This window comes from Suncus etruscus, chromosome 2, assembly GCF_024139225.1.
Source record: "Suncus etruscus isolate mSunEtr1 chromosome 2, mSunEtr1.pri.cur, whole genome shotgun sequence".
Lineage (NCBI taxonomy): Eukaryota > Metazoa > Chordata > Mammalia > Eulipotyphla > Soricidae > Suncus > Suncus etruscus.
In genome coordinates, this window is record NC_064849.1 from 166,257,255 (window position 1) to 166,279,492 (window position 22,238).

Sequence of the window (22,238 nt, forward strand, 5' to 3'; positions counted from 1 at the left end):
CCCCCAGCTGTACTCCAGGCAGGCTTTTCAGTTCCCTAATTCATTCACATGATTATGGTAGTTCTCTGTGTAATTATTTTTATAACTGCACTCACCACTCTTTGTGGTGACCTTCATGAAGTGAGCTGGAAGTTCCATCCCTCTTCTCATTGTCTCTGAGTATTGTTGCAAAAATGATTTTTATTTTTCTTAAAACCCATAGATGAGTGAGACTATTCTGTGTCTCTCTCTCCCTCTGACTTATTTTACTCAGCATAATAGACTCCATGTACATCCAGGTATAGGAAAATTTCAGAATTTTTTAAAAGATAATAAGAAATAGAAATAGAAAATTCAAGTTATTTTAAGTGTCCAAAGAACATTTAAGAACCTAAACCATGGTACAAATTAATAGCGATCAACAAAGACATGCTATTTGAAGACTGATTAAATATGAATGATGAAATACAAGTGGGATATAAAGAACTAGAAAAGTCTTCCTTATTAGCAACAGAGGTTTTTGGAAAGTCACAGTTCAATTTGAAACATCTTGAGCAATAAGTACCATAAAATGTGGAAATGAAGTGGAAATTGAGTGCTCTCTCTATAAAGAGAAGCTATGTGAGGAAAAAGGGTCTTATAACTAATACCTTAAAAGTGATATTTGGCCTCTTGATTTTTTTGTCCCCCAATTCACAATACATATCAGGTAAAGGGCCTGGGTTGAGGTGTATATGGGGTGCATTTACTGTACCTCCTCTTTCTTTACAGTCAGTGTAAAGAACACATTGGCCCCTTGATAGTGAACAAGTTCTCTAAGGGAAAGAAAAGAACAAGGAACAGAGACAAGAGATACAGAAAGCAACTATATTTCAAGAATAAAAGAAAGGAAATGATGTAAAATAAAGGAGAGAGGGTACAGTTCAAGAAGAAAAAAAATAGAGTTGGTAAACAATCATTTTAAGGATGCCAAAAGATGGAACATGAAAAGGATTATGATACAAAGATAAGAATTTCCCACCATTCCTACAATGAGAAGTGATAGAACTGGTAGCTATGAGAATGGAAATAAAAAAACTACAATAAGAAGAGACAAAAAATATGGTAGGTGACAAAAAAACAAACAAAAATATCCCAGCATAACAATTGAAATAAAAGATCAGGGGCCGGAGTGGTGGTGCAGCGGTAGGACGTTTGCCTTGCAAGCAGCTGACCTAGGACATTCAATCCTCTAGCATTTCATATGATCCCCCAAGCCAGTAGCAATTTCTGAGCACACAGCCAGAAGTAACTTCTGAAAGTCACCAATTGAGGCCCCAAGACCAAAAATCCAAAAAGAAGAAGAAGAAGAAGAAGAAGAAGAAGAAGAAGAAGAAGAAGAAGATCAGTGCTTTCTAAGATAAAAGGTAGAAAATCTCTAGAAAACAAGAAAAGATAATAAAAGGACCCAAAAAGAAAGGAACAGCATACCAGAGAACTATGGACTAGTTAAAGGTAGAAATAGGGGCCGGAGAGATGGCATGAAGGCAAGGCGTTTGCCTTGCATGCGAAAGGACAGTGATTCAAATCCTGACATCCCATATGGTCCTCCGAGCCTGCCAGGAGTGATTTCTGAGCTTAGAGCCAGGAGTAACCCCTGAGCACTGCTGGGTGTGACTCAAAATCCAAATAAAATAAAATATAATAAAAGTAGAAATAGAGTAATTGGATCCCTTAACAAAAATAAAGACAAATTTGCTGAAAATTAGTTAAAGGAATTCCAGATAAGAATTTCCCAGAGCTGGATTGGAGAAAGAGTACATTGGGAAGGATATTTGCTATGCATGTGGCTCATCTGGGTTCAGTTCCCAGCATCCCATATGGTACCTGGAGTACCACCACAAATAAATCCTGAATGCAGAGTCAGGAGTTATCCCTAATTATTGCTGGGTCTGATTCAAAACAGTTTCTCAGAGTTAAGGGCCACTGCAGTACAAGGAGACCTAGGTGTTCCAGGAAAATAGACACAAATGAAAAGATTCAAGACACATTATAATTATGACAAAAGACAAGTACTAGGAAGACTATCAAAAGAAAGCAAGAGAAAAATAAATTTACATGCAAACTAAAGCCCATTAGATTCATATCAGATATATAAAATTAAACTTTACAAGTCATGGTGGAATATAGGGAGCAGGGGAAATTCAATGAAATAAAAACCTTGACTAAAATACTCAAAAGGTTGTGGTGGGCTATAGGAAAACAAATACCTCCAGTGCAATGAACACTTCATCAAGAATACTTTTATCTTGCTAGATTATCATTCAAAGTTAAAAAATCAAATAAGCTTAGACAATTCATAGCCTTGAAAGCAGTTTTTAAAAAGCATTAAAGGCAATTATTTAAAAGACAAGACAATTTTGATACTGATGATGGCATTCATTCATGGCACTTATGGTCATCTTCTTCTAGTTTAACAAAGGTCTGTTCCAACTTGCTAAGGAATTTGATACTTTTTCAATAATGAATTAATATTTTATTATGTAGAGTTTTCTGTCTCTAGTCAGGTGATCAGTTTTGTATCTGTAGAGATTAGTATAATATATTTTACTAATTAATACACATACTTAAGGATATAGTATAAAACTAACATGAATATAATTTTTTCTTTTGTAGGTTACAACACACTAATACTCTTATTAGCCTATTCAAATTTTCCTTTAAGATATTATTAATTATCCTCTCAATGTAATCTCAGTGGAATATATACTATTACACTGTGTAGATATCCCAGTCTCTTGGGTGCTTGGGTTGTTTTCAGATTCTGGTTATTGTAAATAATACTGTGTAGAACTTAGGAATGCAGAGGGCAGAGGGAACATTTTTGCATTATTTTGATGTTTCTAAGGTATATCACTAGGACTGGTATTGGTGGATCATATGGGAGCTCAATTTCTAGGTTTTTTTGGGGGGCCAAACTCGGTGATGCTCAGGGGTTACTCCTGACTATGTCCTGAAAAATATCTCCTGGCTTGGGATGCTGGAGGATCGAACTGTGCTCTGACCTGGGTCAGCCGTGTGCAAGTCAAATGCCCTATCACTATGCCATTACTCTGGCTCAAATTTCTAGTTTTTTGAGGGATATCCATATTGTTTTTCAAAAAGACTCGACTAGTTGGCATTACCATCAACAGTGGTATGGTTAATATCATTTTGAGTGAAATGAGTGAGAGGGTAGATATAGAATAATAGCATTCATTTGTGGGATATAAAAATATAGTATAATAATAACATCCAGAGTCAATAGAAAAGAAGCCAGGAGGACCCGTCCATGGTAGGAAGCTTACCACAAATAGTGGAGCAGGGCAATTGGAATAGAAAGGGGCCATTATGACCATGATAGTTGGAACTGATCACTGTGGACAATAATTATGTGTTGAACGAAGATAAAATGATATGCATGGTACCACTACATTAACAATAGTGCAAACCTCAGTGTCCAAAAGAAATAAAAATGGGAAAGAGGGAGACAGAGTTACTCACACACAGAGAGAGAAAGAGAGAGAGAAAGTGAGAGTGAGAGAGAGAGAAATAGAGAGAGAGAGAAAGGAGTAATGTCTATAAAGTTTATCCCAGAGGCAAGTGAGGGAGGAGAAGAGAAGGAAACTGGGAACATGGATAGATAAGTGGTGGGAAATATTAATGGTGGGGGTATATATATTGCAACATTGAACTTATAAACTCAATCAATCATGAACAATATTGTAATCACAGTGTTTAAAAGGATAAAATATATACCCATAAAATAATTTCTGATTTTTTAATCAATTTATCATTGATATGCCATTTTGTGGAGTTTCAGTAGTCTAATTGAACTAAATATGAATAGATGCCACTACCTTCACAATGAATTTAAAAACTGATGTGTCTTGGTAGGGATATAAAGAAACAATAAAAAAATAAATACCCAAAGTCTTCAGAACTGGAGATTTTGTACATAGAACTGAGCTATCTGAAAGGAAGGGTGGAGGAAAACAGACATTCTAGTGATGAATGTGGTATTGGAATGACTTAATTATGAAAAATATAATTAAACAGTATTGCAAATACTGAGACCTCAAAAATTTTTTTTAACTATTGAGCCACCAAAGTCATCTGGTGCTTGGGGTCATGCAGTGCCAGAAGCCAAACTTGGGATCTCAAGTCAAGGGCTCCACACCTATGAGTTGACTCTGCCACTTATCATTTCAAAGGTTACAGCTTTACACATTTGGGGTAGAATATATGGAAAACATTGACATGCAGTGGGGATTATAATGATTATAATACTGTCAAGTAGAGATTCTTATTTCAACCATGTTGGAATACTGGAGTGTTTCCTTGTGGTTCTTATATTTTGAAATTTAATTCCTGCACCTTACTGCCTTATAGTCTTGAGGAGCAAAAGTCAATTCTAGCCGTTTCTGAAAGCGTTAGGCAATTTTCTCCATTTGGTCATTCCTCTAGTTTCTGTCTCTGCCATGGAACTTTGACCTCCTCTTCACAGAAGTGGTGTTTAGGCAAAGGTAAGAAGGGTCTTCATGTGAGAAGATATTGGAGGTGCTCACTGAACTCACTACTTCACTGGCCTATGTATGCAAGCAACTAAAGATATCTCTTAATACAACATGGAATTTTTTATGTGGCATATTAGATAGGCCTGTAGCTAATCTTGACCTTCCCCTCACAATTTCTTTACTACTATGATCCACTGAGTTAAGGTGCTTGAGATAAAATAGCTGGGTTCTAATCATGGCTCCATCTCTTACTAAAATGGAAAATCTAGACAAGTTACTTCTCTCTTTGTTGTCTCATCCTTTGTAGGGACCTGAATTCTGAACAAGGAGGGACACCATTTTATAAAAGCCACATGGCAGGCTTCTTCTTAGGTTCTGAGTAGGGAGAGATGCCATTTTGTAAGGACCACATGGTATAAGCCACATGCTGGGGCATCACAAGCCTATTTCCATAGACCCCGCCCCAAGCTACCTGCCATATTGGGTAGCCTATCAGGGAAGGACAAGGGAGCAGTGGGAAGGTACCCCTAGACAAGAGCCAATCATTTTAAGGATCATCAGAAAGCTGAAACCTTCCTATATCCCTTCCCTATATAATTTTCCTCATGACGTGGGGGGGGGGCTCAACTCCTTGGGGGGATTGCCCTGGCTGGCCAGGCTGGGGGTCTTATTGACAGACGGATTAAAGTACTAAACTTTATTCCAATTGTGTAGTCTCATCCTTCTACTCTGGAACCTTACACTCTTTTTTTTTTTTTTTTTTGGGCCACACCCGGTGACGCTCAGGGGTTACTCCTGGCTATGCGCTCAGAAGTCGCCCCTGGCTTGGGGGACCATATGGGACGCCAGGGGATAGAACCGCAGTCCTAGGCTAGCACAGGCAAGACAGGCACCTTACCTCTAGCGCCACCGCGCTGGCCCCAGAAGAAGTGGGGAATAAAACTACTTGCCCCACAGAATTCCTATGTTGATATATGTATTCATCCATTAATAATTCTAAGCCAATATCTGACTCAGGGAAAAGACTAAGTTGATACCCAAAATATAAAGGCACAAATAACCACAGTCAACTCAATAGGTAAGTATTGAGATAAGGTGATTTTTGCTACTAGATCATTTCCCTCCCCATATATATATTTTTTTTACATAAGACCTGGTTGAGAGGGCCCGAAGAGATAGCACAGCGGCATTTGCCTTGCAAGCAGCCGATCCAGGACCAAAGGTGGTTGGTTCGAATCCCGGTGTCCCATATGGTCCCCCGTGCCTGGCAGGAGCTATTTCTGAGCAGACAGCCAGGAGTAACCCCTGAGCACCACCGGGTGTGGCCCAAAAACCAAAAAAAAAAAAAAAAAAAAAAAAAGACCTGGTTAAGAAAATTTGTAAAAAAAATTGTGATAAGAGAGAGGCATGCTCTGCTTCAGAAGATACATCAGACAATTGTCCAGGGTTCTGCCTAAGCATACATGGCTGCCCCCCTGAGCTGTGCCCCTGAGCAAGTATCCAGTAAATCAGAGAGTGAGAAATACTCTTGCCTCCTCTTTCTCTCCTGCTGGCTCTTCCTGGTAGGGAGGCAAAGAGATAGTGCAGAGTACAGGTGACAAGCTTGGAAATCCATCGTATTTCAAATTTATAGCATTTGGGGTTGTGAACAGTATGTTGAAGATTCCATGTCACTCTGCAGCTTGTTGCTGAGACCCCAGGCTGAGCGTCAGATGCTTTGACTCTGCTGAAGTCCTCAGGGTGTCAGTGGCTTCCCTCTGGGTAATTAGTGCACGACTGCAATTAGGGCTGGGTTTTAGAGAGACACTAAAGGGCACCCTGATGACTGAAAAAGATACTGTTCAACCTTAGGCACGTAACTCCCTATTACAGAATTACTTCCACATTGAAAATAATCTGCCTCATTAATGAATTCATTTTTTACAATTCCTAATCTAGACTCAAAAGTAGTTTACCTCTTGTATAATGTTTGAATATATAACCCTTTCTTTTCTTTTTCTGCTCCCCTTTCTGTCTATCCTTTATTCTTTTAGCAGATTAATAGAGGTATAATTGGTGTACAATAAATACATGTTTTAAATATACAGTTTGACAAAATTTGACATATACAGACATCTGTGACACCATCTGTGAAACAATAATCAAGTTGATGAACATGTCATGTCTCTCACCTCTAGACATCCCTTATGCTCTTTTGCTATCTGCTCTTCTACCTCGCCTGGTCCCAGACAGAACATCAGAAAAGCAGGAGTAATCACTGATCTATATGATTTCACTCTTAGTACCCTTTAGAAGTTATCATAAGTAAGGCCAGTCAGTATATACCTTGTATGTTTCTTGTGTAGTGTGCGTGTGTGTGTGTTGTGTGTGTGTTGTGTGTGTGTTAATGTCCTTGCCAGAAAAGCTAAAGGTGAATCTCCATGTGTTTTATCTTTGGGACCATTCAGTCCTTTTGCCTTAGTTACATTTGAATTCTTACAGGAATCCTTAACATTTCCCTTTACTCTTTATTTCAGAAGACTTTTTGAAATTAAAAATAGATGACGGATTTTGTCGGTTACTACTTTGCATCTATTGGGTCACATAGAATTATCACAGAGATTTGTGGTATTGAGTTTTGAATGTGAAACCAAATTTTTATTCCTGAATAAAACAATCATGATATATTATTCTTTTAATTTGTTGATACTAACTTTAATTTAATTTAAGTTATGTTGGAATTTTACTTCTATTTTTAGGAAGAATATAGACTTGTAGTTTTCTCTTCATGTCTTTAACTTTACTATAAAAACGAAATGCTAGACTTATAGAATGAGTGAGTAAACATTCATTTCCTTTGGTTTTATACAAAAACTTTTTTTTTTCATTGTACACTGTGATTTATCAAGTTGTTAACAATGCCGTTGCAGGAATTAAAAGTTTCAATCCCAATCCCAATGGCAGTGTGACCTTCTCTCAACCATTGCTCCCAGTTTCCAACCCACCACCCCACAAGCACCTAAACAAAATTTAGAACAATAAGTCAAATTGTGATTATTGTTATATCTCACAATGGTCTTGTTGAAATCATTGAGGATTTACTCTGCTTGGTGGTGCTATTTGAGCTTTCTGTGTTATTGTTTTTATGCAATGAGCTGATGATTTGCCATGCAACATTCCCACTAGATTTGCTGTGACCCTACTGAGCTGACAATACCATGATATTTGGATGGTACTATGAAATCTATGGAACAGGAATGATATGGTGGCTTGGCAGCTCAATGAAGTTCAATTGTGGATCTGCGCTATTTCTGCCAAGTTGTTCACTATCAATTTCAGTCATACAATGAGCAACCCCCTTCCCCAGTGCACCTATCCCGACATGGATGTTGTTTCCTTCTCGCCCTTCCCCTATTACACCCTGGCCGTGTGCCTGCCTCGATGGCAGACATTTTTATTACCCTTTTTTTGGAAATAGTTTTTTGTTTCAAAGATTCTTTTTAAACAGCTTTCTGTTTGATGTTTCATTGATTCTGCTGTGATCGTTACTGTTCTTTTTCTTCTGTTTCTGTGAGGCTTTGTTGGTTTTGTGTTTCTGCTTTTGTAAGATAGATGAGATAACTGATTTCTGAATCTTTCTCTTTTATGATGTAAGTGCTTACCCATATGTGTCATTCTACAAATTAGAATCTATTTTTCTTTGTTAAAATACTTTCTGATTTCTCCTTTTGCTGTTTCTTTGTTCCATAGGCTATGTAGGCTTGCATTAATTCCCAAATATTTGGAGGAACAGAGAGTCATCTATGTAAATCAATTCTAACATTATCACAAAAGGATCTTCTTGTCCTTGAGTATTTCAATGCTTCAAAGTCTAAATCATTTTAGAGTAGCATAGTAGATGGTTCCTCACACTTTACCTAATATACTTTTTATCTCAACACATTTTTCATCCTATAAAATGAAAGCATGTATGTCAGGATATTGGGTATAAATTAAATTAATCTTCAATTAAGTTTCTTAAAAGGAACATATTTTTGGATCCCACAGTCTTTACCTTTTAATTGGACTTCTTAGACCAGATGTAATTAACATAATCATGTTAGCATAATATATAATAGCTTGGTTAGATTTATATAATCATTTTGCTTTCTGTTTTTATCATTTATTTAATTTTTCATCTGTTTTATTCTATTTAATTTTTATGTATTTCAGTTGTTTATTACTTAATTTACATTTTCATAGACTTTACTATATTTTTACATTTTGTTTATATTTATTGTCTTTTCTACACTCTACATTAATTATAAATAGTCATTATCCTTGAAAAATTCTGGAGTCCAAGTCAACATTGCATCATTCTTAGTTGTGGCAGTTAAGGGGAAGCAGTAAGATAGTAACCTTGATAAAGAAAGTGCAACTGTGGGCCCGAAGAGATAGCACAGCGGCGTTTGCCTTGCAAGCAGCCGATCCAGAACCAAAGGTGGTTGGTTCGAATCCCGATGTCCCATATGGTCCCCCGTGCCTGCCAGGAGCTATTTCTGAGCAGACAGCCAGGAGTAACCCCTGAGCACCGCCGGGTGTGACCCAAAAACAAAAAAAAAAAAAAAAAAAAAGAAAGTGCAACTGTTTGTCTTCTTGGCCCACCTCAATATCCACAGGGAAATGTCTAGAAGAATTAGAACTTTTTAAAAATTATGTTGCATGTAACCTGCACGGTACAGACACTAAGGTGTTCCCCCCCATAATGCAGATTTTTTTGTTTGTTTTTGGGTCACACCCAGCAGCGCTCAGGGGCTACTTCTGGCTCTATGCTCAGAAATCGCCCCTGGCAGACTCGGGGCTCTATATGGGGTGCCGGGATTCGAACCACCGTCCTTCTGCATGCAAGTAAAATGCCTTACCTCATGCTATCTTTCTGGCCCCACATAATGCAGTCATTAAAGTCATCTGAGGTCTGTTTGATCTAAACAGCTCAGAGTTGGCCCCCTTAGGAGTTTTCAGGAAGGAATGTATGGTTTCAGGCAGTATATGGGATTGTTCTGTGAAAGAAGTTACTACTGACCTCCACTCATGCTGCCAGGTTCAGCTTCTACTCTCATGGAAAATAACTTCAAATGAACAATGAAGTAAAGAAAGTTTATTCTAAAAGGGAGAGAGGGGGCGGAGAGATAGTACAGAGATAGGGTGTTTGCCTTGCATGAAGCCCACCCAGGACAGATGGTGGTTTGAATCTCAGCATTTCATATGGTTCCCCGTGCCTGGCAGGAATGAGCTAAGAGCCAGGAGTAAACCCAGAGCATCTCCGGATGTGACCCAAAACCAAACAACCAAATAAATAAATAAATAAATAAATAATAAAAAGGCAGAGAGAAGAGGTTAAAGGAGAATGTGAGTACTTGAGAGGATGTAGGCTTCTCCAGAGAAGAAAAAAAGAGAATTGCAGATCCCAAGTTGGTTTGTGGGTGTTCGCAGAATGGGACTCATACCACTTACTTTTGCAATCATGACTTCATAGTTTTCGTTGTTATTGTTCTTCTTATTTTGCCCAAACTCTCTGAGACGGAGGTTTTCCAGGTAGATAACAGTCTGTTGCTAGGATGTCGTGTGAAGTGAAAACAATTTTGACATGTGGGTGTTCTTCATGTTCTTGCCATAGCCTGCAGCAATTGTTGAGGTTTCACCTTTCCTCTGAGGTGGCACTTGTATTTGTAGAGCCTTATCAGGCTCTATTCATTGCCTCTTCCGAAGTAATCCATCCTTTATGCTTCTGGGCTACTTGTGGACTGGTAAAAGAATGACTTAATTTCTTAAGATCATATCTTAGTTTTATTAGTCCCTGAAAAATCATTGCTAGAGACCCTCCATCTACTTGCTTTTCACAATCTCATATCATGAGTCCTTTCCTACTATTACCAGTAGATTCTTAAAAATTGGGTGTTTTTGCATAAAGACCTAAAGGACACACAATTTTGCCACAAGTTAAATGACATGAACAAGAGTTAAGTTCACACTATATTTACAGCCACAGTCATTACCAAATAGCTAGATTAAAAGTTCTCGCTAATCTAACTTTAAATATTGACCTGCTTTTATTAATTCTCTAACCTGCTTTTTACAAATCAGGGTTGATAGCTGCCAGAATAATCAAGGTGCAATAGGGCACAAAACATAAACAGAAAAGCTCCCCTTCCATCTCAGGCTGCTTCACATCCACACATATACACCCTAACTCATACTGCAAGATGGAATTTACCTGCTTACTTTTGTGATTAATGAAGAAACCAGACTGCTCAGTCACACATGGAGGCATTGTGCAAACACTACACAGATTGTGGACTGGACTGGGAATAAAATGCTTTTCACTTTTATAGCATTATAATGAAACAATAAAATAAAAAGAACTATATTCTTTCCCCCTTTTTTTACTTTTCTGGATGAATAAATCTAGTCCCTACTACAATATTTTGAGTGAATATGGGTCCTCATCATTTTTCTTTAAATATTACCAGAAAATTACATCTAGTTGACAAATTATCTATTGTCTGATTTAGTTACAGTCTATTGAATACCAAGATAAAGGCATTTTGTATCCAGCTTTTGCATGAATCTCTGGGGATTGCCTCAAACTAATGATTTGAGCTAAAAATGAGCTTTATTTCCTTAAGGTATTTTCTTTCTTTAAGGACTTTACTGATGCCACTCTTCTAATGGGTTCCTCAATTACATTTCTTACATTTGTAATCAACTACACTAATTGTTTTACAGCTACAAAGCTTTTAAATTGTTATTCATTTTTATCAATTTAATAAAAAATTTATGAATGAAGTAATGTATTTGATTAAATGTATAATATTTAGACAAAGTCTTCTGTTATATTAGGAAATAAAAATGTCCACATCATATGTTATATGGCTGTAAACTTGGTAAACATAACCCAAAAAATGTTTATTAAGGACCTACCATTGACCATACACTTAACTATTTCTCCCAGTACCAATCTCAACAAATGATAAGGTAATCAAAGTATAACTTTGATTTAATTTAACAACTATAACATAAATAATAAACCGATAGTGACACTAAATGTTTAGTGTATACTGATAGTGTCATGTGGTAATTGAATCTTGTTGAAATTCCGACTCTGCTATTTAAAAGCTACATGATATTGGACAAATCATAACCCTTTTGAATCTCAGTTAATGGGCACACAGGGCAATTCTATTAACAATGGCTGAACTTATGTCAAGTGACATTACAAAATATATAAAAATAATTTTGGTGATTTGATGCCAATACCAAAGAATAGATTTATAGAAGGAAACTGATAAATAGATAGTAACCAAAACTCCAAAACAGGAACCTAATGAGTCATTTGTATACTTGATCTCCTTGTTTCTCTGTTTCTGCAAGACTGCAGGACAGCTTTGATTCTATAGGGACTCGCTGGTTTACTCAAGTGTGGACATTTCACTTTAATAGTCGTGACTTTGTGTATAGTAATGTTAATTTTTTATGGCTTTATTTAAATGTTCTCTATGTTTTTATACAATGTCACTGGTTACTACTAAAGATGGCAAAATTAGAAAGGGGAGATGAATAGTTACTTCCCAAAGAAGACATGTAGATAGGCTTATGAAAAATTGCATGTCATCAATTACAATACAGATACAAATAAAAATATTTCATTTCACACCAGTAACTATTCTTATAGCATACATCAAGAAAGGAAGCATCATGTTGGCAGGGTTGTCACAAAAAAGGAACCCTCATTCAATGTTGGTGGTAATATCACTAGTTCAACTTTTATGTAAAGTAATATAGAAATATTTTAAAAACAGACAGAACAGAATTCCCCTAGACTCAGAAATTATACTTTGTTGACATCTATCTCCAAACAGTAAAACATTAATTCAAAAGTGTATTTGCACACCTGTATTCATTATAGTGCTTAGTACAATACCATTCTCCTCTAGGTGTCTTAAAATACCAGGAATAATTTTCTGCTCATTTCCAGGCTTGCCTCCTGGTAGTTCTGGTGGCTACAGGTCTTCTTTCATGTATTCAGCTATGCAGAGTAGAATGAGAAAAGTGAGGCATAGTCAACTGAGAGAAAATTGTATACTCTGAGCAGGTCTTCACTTTCAGTCTATTCACCCTCCACCCATCCTTTACTTACAGAGAATGTCAGAAATGAACTCAGTTCTTCTGTGTGGATTTAGACAAGTTTGAGCACTGAACATGCATAGGTTAAGACAGAAAAACAGTAAAATGAATAGTGAATTCAAGATTCACTACACATACAGATTTCTAGAAAAATTATAAAAATTTGTAAACTTTTAGCAAAAAACTTATTTTATAGTTACCCCCAATTTTAACATAAAATTTGCAAAGGTATATTTTCTAGCTGGATTAAAATAAAGACAAAAATAAGGTGTTTATTATCTAGATACAAATCAAAATACAGAATAAGCTCTTATTTTTGCTGATTTTAAAAAGATTCATAATTAAATGAAAACACTGGGGATTATATCCCAAATGCTGCCTCTTAATTGTTTATTGAAGAATAATTATCAGAGAAGCTAGAAAAATGAAAGTAACTTGTCAAGGTAAAATATATGAAAATAGATATTAGATGGTTATAATAACACAGATAAGTGATCAGATATAGGTATGCCTGTTAAGCCTTCCTCCACCCCCACCTTCTTGATCCTCTTAATCTGAAATTTCACCTTGAGACCTCAACAGCCTACTGCCCTGATAACCATTAGCCAATGCCCCTCCCAAGAGTAAATTGACATATCTGGGCAAAAGAATGGACTTTTGCTAGCTCCTCCTAAGGTTCTTGCTTTATTTGAAAAAGGACATGCTCACTATCTGATTGGACATTGTGTTTGAACCTAGACTAGGGATTGGTGCATTCTATAAACCCTACTTTCCATCTCGACCCTCTTCCTAAGATTCCTTAAACTTATAAAAGGTACCTCCCTAAATTGCCCAGGGCTTCCGGTTTCAGTCCTTATGGTAGATTCTGGCGTCCCAGCTTGATCGATTTTTGATTGCATTCTCTGAAGATTTGTGGTTTTTATTTGAGGTGGTGGGCTTTCTCAGACCCTTAACAAACTTATTCCAAGAAAAGCTGAAAGGCCACTTCCAGCATGTGTCAGACAACGGGGTATCAATTTAAAATTAACATTATCCTACCCTCGAAATGGCACAGACAGTGCATTGCCTTACATGAATGGTAATCAACCTGTATAAAGGTCATATAATCAAAACCAAGGATCAGAAGAATATAAATATATTGCATCATACTGAAAATATTTGTTTCATATACACATATTTTTTTCTTTACCAATTCTGACTCTAATATAGAAATGCTAGCATGCGGGTTGTGTAAATAATCAAATCTTGTGTTCAAAGCTCTGAAGTAGATCAAAGACTATTCTTGACATTTGAGCCAATTGTAAAATAAAATTCCACGAGTTATGAGATCAACCCACATGCTGTTTCAACCCCTTAGGTGGATGGATTTACAGAAGCAGGGTAGTGGTTAAGAAATAATAAGCCAAGCCAGTCAGAAAAGAGCCATGAAGCCAACCTGCTTATTTGCTTCAATGTCTCTCTGTCGCAGCCAAAAATTAGAACTGACTTTTATTTATTATTCCAGAAAAATATCCACCAGGGTGGGCAGGTTGGAATGATCATGGTGAGCTTTTACATATCAAAGAAGAGATTTACAGGAAATAGAGTTTTGAGTTTTGAGTTAGTAGCTGATACCTTTTTTTTTTTTTACTTTTTATTTATTTTTTTAAAATTTTTATTGTGGTCAAAGTGAATTACAATTCTCTCACAGTAATATTTGAGGCACATAGTGACAATATGTGAGGGGCATTTTCACCACCAGTGTTGTCCTCCCTCCACCCCTGTTCCCAGCATGCATCCCACATCTCCCTCCTTTACCCCAGTAATGCTAGTGCAACTGTTCCCCCCTTGTACAGCTTGTTGTAAATTGGGTACCTATTCTGTTTATTTAATACTACAGTTGATTTGGCATCATATTCGATCAGTTTTTATTTCCACCAAATGAACATTCAACTGTGTGGCCTTGGTACCATCTGGGGGAAGAAAGAAAAAAAGAAAAAAAAAAGGCAAACAAAAAAAAAAGAGAAAAACTAGGAAGAGTTCGTCTAGGTGATATATATATGTATATCCATTTAGAAGAAGGAAGAATGGGCCTGGAGAGGTGGCACTAGATGTAAGGTGTCTACCTTACAAGCACTAGCCAAGGAAGGAACGTGGTTTGATCCCCTGGCGTCCCATATGGTTCCCCCAAGCCAGGGGCGATTTCTGAGCGCTTAGCCAGGAGTAACCCCTGAGTATCAAACGGGTGTGGCCCCCCCAAAATATAAAAAAAAAAGAATAGAAGGAAGGAAAAAAGATGAAAAAAGTAGTAAAACAAGACCAACCAGAAAAAAACAGTAAGGGAGTATCAACAAGATTATGAAAAGAATAGACACAGAATAAGCCAAAAACCAAAACCATCAGCTATTGAAAAAGAAAAAAAGAAAATAAAAAGGAAAGAAAAAAAAGAGAAAAGAAAATAGACCAACAACTTCTTAAAATAAAAACGAGTTGTATTTCTTTTTTGTTTGTTTGTTTTTGTTGAGTTTTTTTCATAGGCACAGTAAATATCGGAAAAATTACAGCGGGAATTTCCTTGACCTAAGAGATACAGTGTTCCTCCGCCCTTGAAACATACTACCATGGGAACAACTACAGGTTCCATACTCATTCATTTGCACACCCCAAGGTCTTTTTATGGTGCCAGGAAACTTTTCACTCAGATGTGGTGATTCTATCCCTCCTCTGTAGCTGGAGATCTTGTTATTTGTGTAGGTCATAGGGTGAAGGCTAGGAGAGTTTTTCATTATGGTTCTAGGAGTTCTGTTCCATCTCTGTTGTTGTAATCAGTCTTCTGTAATTAGTGGTCTTGGTTTTTGTTCAGAACCTAGAGCCTAGGCCCTAGGGTATAGTCTTTCAGCATAGTTCCAGAAGTTCTACTCAATCACAGTTGTCAAAGTTGGACCTCTGGAATTAGAGATCTTGGTTTTTGTACAAATTATAGGCCTAGGCCTAGGCTAGGAACTTCCTCATTGTTCCCTTAATAGGTTCTGCCCAGTGGATATTTGTTCAAGCCAGTCTTCTGTAGATAGAAATTTTGGTTTTTGCTTAGGGCAAAGGACGACATGTCTCCTGGTTGCATTATACCATTAGGTACTAAGATGGGGAAGCCCTCTCTTAGCTCAAGTTGTTGCCATTTCCTTTTATCAGGATGTCATCTTAAAACTAGTGCAATTTGGTTCCGGAATGGCACTCTGAGTTTCCATCAGAGGAATTTGGTTCCTGGTACAGTTGAATAGCTGATACCTTATAGCCAATGGCTGAATAAAGGCCAATAATATCACAAATATACTTTGGGTAATAGACTATAGCAGGAATCTTCTGTAAGATATTGGCTTTGGCAACTGCTGAATGCAGATTGGATAACTGTCTAATTTACTACATTTCAGTTTTAAACAAGTCAGGAAAGAGTAGTAAACATGTTCTAAAATAGCCAGAAGTTGTTCTTTCACATAGTTACAAGGACCTTTGGCCTTTACAGAAATGTACTTGTTGTCACTTTGAACTCATAGAAAATGCATTTGTTTCTCATCACCACCCTCTAATTTCAGTTTCTCTGAAGGGGATCTGCTGCAGACATGTTGCGTTGCTAAGCAGAACCTTTGTGGGGTCCGGGAACCTTTCACAGGGAGAGAAGCGGGAGCATGAGTGGATGAATATGAAATATAAAAATAAAATAAATGAGACCACACAAAATGCATTGTATGGGGACTCTCGTCCCAGGGACGAGAGACAAATTTACTCTTCAGTTGATGACATTTATAAGCACAAACTCTGGTATGCAGGGTGTTCTCAAAGAGCAGGAGAGCAGTACAATGGGGGAAACAGGCCTTAAACTTACATATTAAAAGACCGTTCTTCAGGTGAGAAGGAACTCTGCTGGAGGGCAGTGAAACCAGAGCTAGAGATGTTTTAGGTTTAGCAAAAAGCAGGTTTTTCAAGAAACCAGAAGGAGAGAGACAGAGATATTTATGATGTTTATGTAGTAGCCGGAAAATAGATTTTAGGGGGGACAGAAATAATTGTTTACCATCATAGAGCTAGACTCAGAAAAACAAGCTGAGGGCACCAGGTTATATGAACTAGCCAGCAGGGAACTTTTGGCAGGCTTTTGGTACTGACATTTCTTTGTCTGTAGGAAAGCTGAGGCTGGATTTCTATAGTATCCAAATAAAGAGAAAATGTAGTGTTACAGCCATGTTGGAATTACCACCAAAGATCCACACAAAGGGTCAAATGATTGACTTTGCTAAGCGGGCCTTTTGGCAGTAATTCTTTTGGACGAAGGCACTGCACCAGAAAAGAAAAAAAAAAAAAAACACATCTGGTGCGTGCTTTCCTTAAATGGGAGGTAACGGGGATTGACTTTTTTTTTCATTCATTAATGTGCCTTTTGGCTCATGCTTTATCTGGACCTTCCTTCCTAAAACTATGGACAAATCCCAAGATTTGAGGCTATGTATACTTTTAGTCAGTTTCTTAGAATCAACATATTCTTGAAAGAGATGATAAACGAGGCTGTAAAAATTATGGGTGCACTGGCCACAGAGCTGAAAACTAGCATTCTTGGGAAGAGGAGGACAAAGTAGCCAATTCCCCACCTAATCAATGCCATGTCTGCGGCACTCACCACCCACAACTGACATTTTACCATGGCCCAGCTTTACAAACACTCTCTGCAGAGATACCAAACGAACACCAAAACTTCAGGTATGCTGGGCTGATACCATGAGGATTTTAGGAGTGAGTGTGGGCAACTTACGACCCCATTCCCTGCCTTTTCATACTTACAGAAGACATAGCAGGTGAAACACACCCCAGGAAAGTCAAAGTTTTAGCCACAGTACTTGGAATTCCAAACCTTTTAATATTGTCATTCTAGTAGGAACACACCAATTTAGATGACAATGTGTATTTGAGGCCACTTAATGTTCAGAAACAAAAGTATCATAAAGATCAACTAGTAATAAAGCCTGGCAATGAGTAAATAATTTCATTGTGAGAAGTAATCTTCTCAAATATTCTTATTGCTGTACTCTCTGCATGGATCCCAAAAGACCAAAGAACACAGAGGTTCACACACAATATTTCACATATAATTTTCCATAAGATGGTGTATTTTCCTCAATTTTTGTCTCCTTTTTGGAGAATTCTTTTCCATGTTGGTTTTCATACTGTAGTTATTCTCACAAATCTTCTCTATTTTGCCTGGAAAACCATCTCATCTCCTGAGCATTGCTGAACATTCTGGGCAATATGGCCGCTGATTTTGTCACCTCAAACTGTGAGAATTGCCATTGTTTGAATTTTCCAAAAGTTAGCCTACCTGTAATAATTTCCACTTTCTAGCCTCTCTGATGTTTCTTCTTTATATAAATGTGAGGAGAATAGAATCCTTGAGGGAGATTCTGGCTACTTGACTCTTTAGAAAAAGATAAAATTTCTGATATGACAGAGATTCAAAGGGTAATCAAAAACTATTTTGAGAAACTCTACGCCACTAAAAATGAGAACCTGGAAGAAATGGATAAATCCTTGAACTCTTATAATCTTTCACGATTGAAGGAAGAGGATGTAGCATATCTAAACACCCCCATCACCATTGATGAAATTAAAACGGTAATCAAATGTCTGCCCAAAAACAAAAGCCCAGGCCCAGATAGATTCACTAATGAATTCTTTCAAACTTTCCAAGAGGAACTACTACCAATCCTGGCAAGACACTTTCATGAAATTGAACAAACAGAAACACTTCCAAATAGATTTTATGAAGCCAACATCACCTTGATACCTAAACCAGACAGAGACACAATGAAAAAAGAAAATTACAGACCAATATCGCTGATGAATGCAGATGCAAAGATCCTCAACAAAATCCTGGCAAATAGGATTCAATGCCTCATTAAGATCATCCACTACGATCAAGTAGGTTTCATCCCAGGAATGCAAGGCTGGTTTAACATCCGTAAATCTATCAACATAATACACAACATCAATAACAAGAAAAATAAAAACCACATGATTATATCAATAGATGCAGAGAAAGCATTTGATAAGGTCCAACACCCATTCTTGATCAAAACTCTCAGCAAAATGGGAATGGAAGGAACCTTTCTCAATATAGTTAAGGCCATCTACCACAAGCCAGTGGCAAATATTATCCTTAATGGAGAAAAACTGAAAGCCTTCCCTCTAAATTCTGGCACAAGACCAGGCTGTTCTCTCTCACCACTCCTATTCAACATAGCACTGGAAGTACTTGCTATAGCGATTAGGCAAGAAAAAGATATCAAGGGAATCCAGATAGGAAAGGAAGAAGTCAAGCTCTCACTGTTTGCAGATGACATGATACTCTGCTTAGAAAACCCTAAAGACTCTACCAAAAAGCTTCTAGAAACAATAGACTCATATAGCAAGGTGGCAGGCTACAAAATTAACACACAAAAATCAATGGCCTTTCTATACACCAATAGTAATAAGGAAGAAATGGACATTAAGAAAACAACCCCAATCACAATAGTGCCACACAAACTCAACGATCTTGGAATCAACTTGACTAAAAATGTGAAGGACATATACAAAGAAAACTATAAAACTCTGCTCCAAGAAATAAGAGAGGACACACGGAAATGGAAACGCATACCCTGCTCATGGATTGGCAGAATTAACATCATCAAAACTGCAATACTCCCCAAGGCATTATACAGATTTAATACTATCCCTCTAAAGATACCCATGATATTCTTCAAAGAAGTGGATCAAGCACTTTTAAAATTCTTTTGGAACAATAAACACCCTAGAATAGCTAAAGCAATCATTGGGAAAAAGAATATGGGAGGAATTACTTTATCCAACTTTAAACTGTACTACAAAGCAATAGTTATCAAAACAGCAAGGTATTGGAATAAGGACAGGCCCTCAGATCAGTGGAATAGGCTTGATTACTCAGAAAATGTTCCCCAGACATATAATCACCTAATTTTTGATAAAGGGGCAGGAAATCCTAAATGGAGCAGGGAAAGCCTCTTCAACAAGTGGTGTTGGCACAACTGGCTAGCCACTTACAAAAATTTTAACTTAGACCCCCAGCTAACATCATGTACAAAGGTAAAATCCAAATGGATTAAAGACCTCGATATCAGCCCCAAACCATAAGATATATAGAACAACACATAGGCAAAACACTCCAGGACATTACAGGCATCTTCAAGGAGGAAACTGCACTCTCCAAACAAGTGAAAACAGAGATTAACAGATGGGAATATATTAAGCTGAGAAGCTTCTGCACCTCAAAGGAAATAGTGCCCAGAATACAAGAGCCACCCACTGAGTGGGAGAAACTATTCACCCAATACCCATCAGATAAGGGGCTAATCTCCAAAATATACAAGGCACTGACAGAACTTTACAAGAAAAAAACATCTAATCCCATCAAAAAATGGGGAGAAGAAATGAAGAGACACTTTGACAAAGAAGAAATACAAATGGCCAACAGACACATGAAAAAGTGCTCCACATCACTAATCATCAGGGAGATGCAAATCAAAACAACGATGAGATACCACCTCACACCCCAGAGAATGGCACACATCACAAAGAATGAGAATAAACAGTGTTGGCGGGGATGTGGAGAGAAAGGAACTCTTATCCACTGCTGGTGGGAATGCCGTCTAGTTCAACCTTTATGGAAAGCGATATGGAGATTCCTCCAAAAACTGGAAATCGAGCTCCCATATGATCCAGCTATACCACTCCTAGGAATATACCCTAGGAACACAAAAATACAATACAAAAACCCCTTCCTTACACCTATATTCATTGCAGCACTATTTACCATAGCAAGACTTTGGAAACAACCAAGATGCCCTTCAACAGACGAATAGCTAAAGAAACTGTGGTACATATACACAATGGAATATTATGCAGCTGCCAGGAGAGATGAAGTCATGAAATTTCCCTATACATGGATGTACACGGAATCTATTATGCTGAGTGAAATAAGTCAGAGAGAGAGAGAAAAACGCAGAATGGTCTCACTCATCTATGGGTTTTTAAAAAAATGAAAGACATTCTTGCAATAATAATTTTCAGACACCACAGAGAAAAGAGCTGGAAGTTCCAGCTCACCTCAGGAAGCTCACCACAAAGAGTGATGAGTTTAGTTAGAGAAATAACTACATTTTGAACTGTCCTAATAATGAGAATGTATGAGGGAAATGGAGAGCCTGTTTAGAGTACAGGCGGGGGTCGGGTGGGGAGGAGGGAGACTTGGGACATTGGTGATGGAAATGTTGCACTGGTGATGGGTGGTGTTCTTTACATGACTGAAATCCAAACACAATCATGTATGTAATCAAGGTGTTTAAATAAAAAAAAGAAAGAAAAAGATAAAATTTCTAATTGAAAAATTAGTGTACTATTAACCAATTTGCCTACGTCTTCTGGGTTTATTCAAGAGCTCTAACACCTGCTCCTATTTCCAGACAGAAGAACTCATTACTCTTCTCTTTCCCCATTTCTATTCAAACACATTCTTGCAAAAGTGCTCAGAAAGAATGACCATTCAGCTCCCCAAACTATCAACAGCAGTTCCATTTTAGAATAGAAAAGATTAACACTATCTTCCTTTTGTCAGAAGGAGATTTAGAAAAAAGCTTAAAACAACTTGCCTTCACTCACTGCTTTGGGATTTAAGATTTTATCTAATTCTATGCCATGTTAAATGGTTTGAGTTGGGGTAGAATTTATAATAAAAATAAGAAAAGAAATTCTAGCACAGCTGACATACAAAATTATGTGGATTTGCTGGCATATTTTAAAACATAAATATAGCATAAAACATATTTTAGTTGGTATATTAACTCCATGTAGAATTTAAAGTGACTTTGCTTGTCTATAATTCTTTTAAGATTTAATCTAGAAATTGCTTTGAAACAATGAAAACTTGAAATCAAATAAATCAGACTAATAGATAAAGACTTTAACACAAATAGACATATTTTATCATGCCTGAACACATTTTTATTTTTTTTATAATCACAAAGAAAAGTCTACATTAATTTGCCTCCCAAAGTCATTGTTTCCTTTGTAAAATTTAGTTATATTTAAATGTTAGCCTAATTATAATTTTTATTCTTACTCATTCAATTTTTGTATATACATATGTACATATACATATATCATGAAAACCAAATTTAATAGGTATTAATGAGCATGAAATCAAGGTTATAATTAAGCATTTGATATCAGGATGAGAAAGTATCTGAGGACTTCAGGGCATGGACTTAACTTTGAAATGATCACCTCTCAGTTTGAATTATGCTGAAAATCAATCAATATCTGACGAGCACAGACTAGAGAGCAAAGTCAGAAACCTCACTTTAACACTGGTTTTTATTCTTTACTATTTCTGTGCAACTTTTCAGAGCACATTGAAATTCTCTGCTATTGTCACCATGTGACAGGGCTTTTAACGTACAGAGGCATGTGCCAACAGCAGAGCGAATTATGCTACCTGAACCCTTTATCTGTGAGCAGCAATACAGTAGGGTGATGTAAAACAGG

At 37.1% G+C, this 22,238-nt stretch overlaps 1 non-coding gene across 1 annotated transcript; it reads right to left on the bottom strand.

Annotated features, from left to right (window-relative positions):
• Positions 1 to 658: 658 nt before the first annotated feature.
• On the bottom strand, positions 659 to 793 carry LOC126002718 (small nucleolar RNA SNORA51). Its single transcript, XR_007493384.1, has one exon. It is a non-coding gene; the product is annotated as a small nucleolar RNA SNORA51 (small nucleolar RNA).
• Between the last annotated feature and the right edge of the window lie 21,445 nt (positions 794 to 22,238).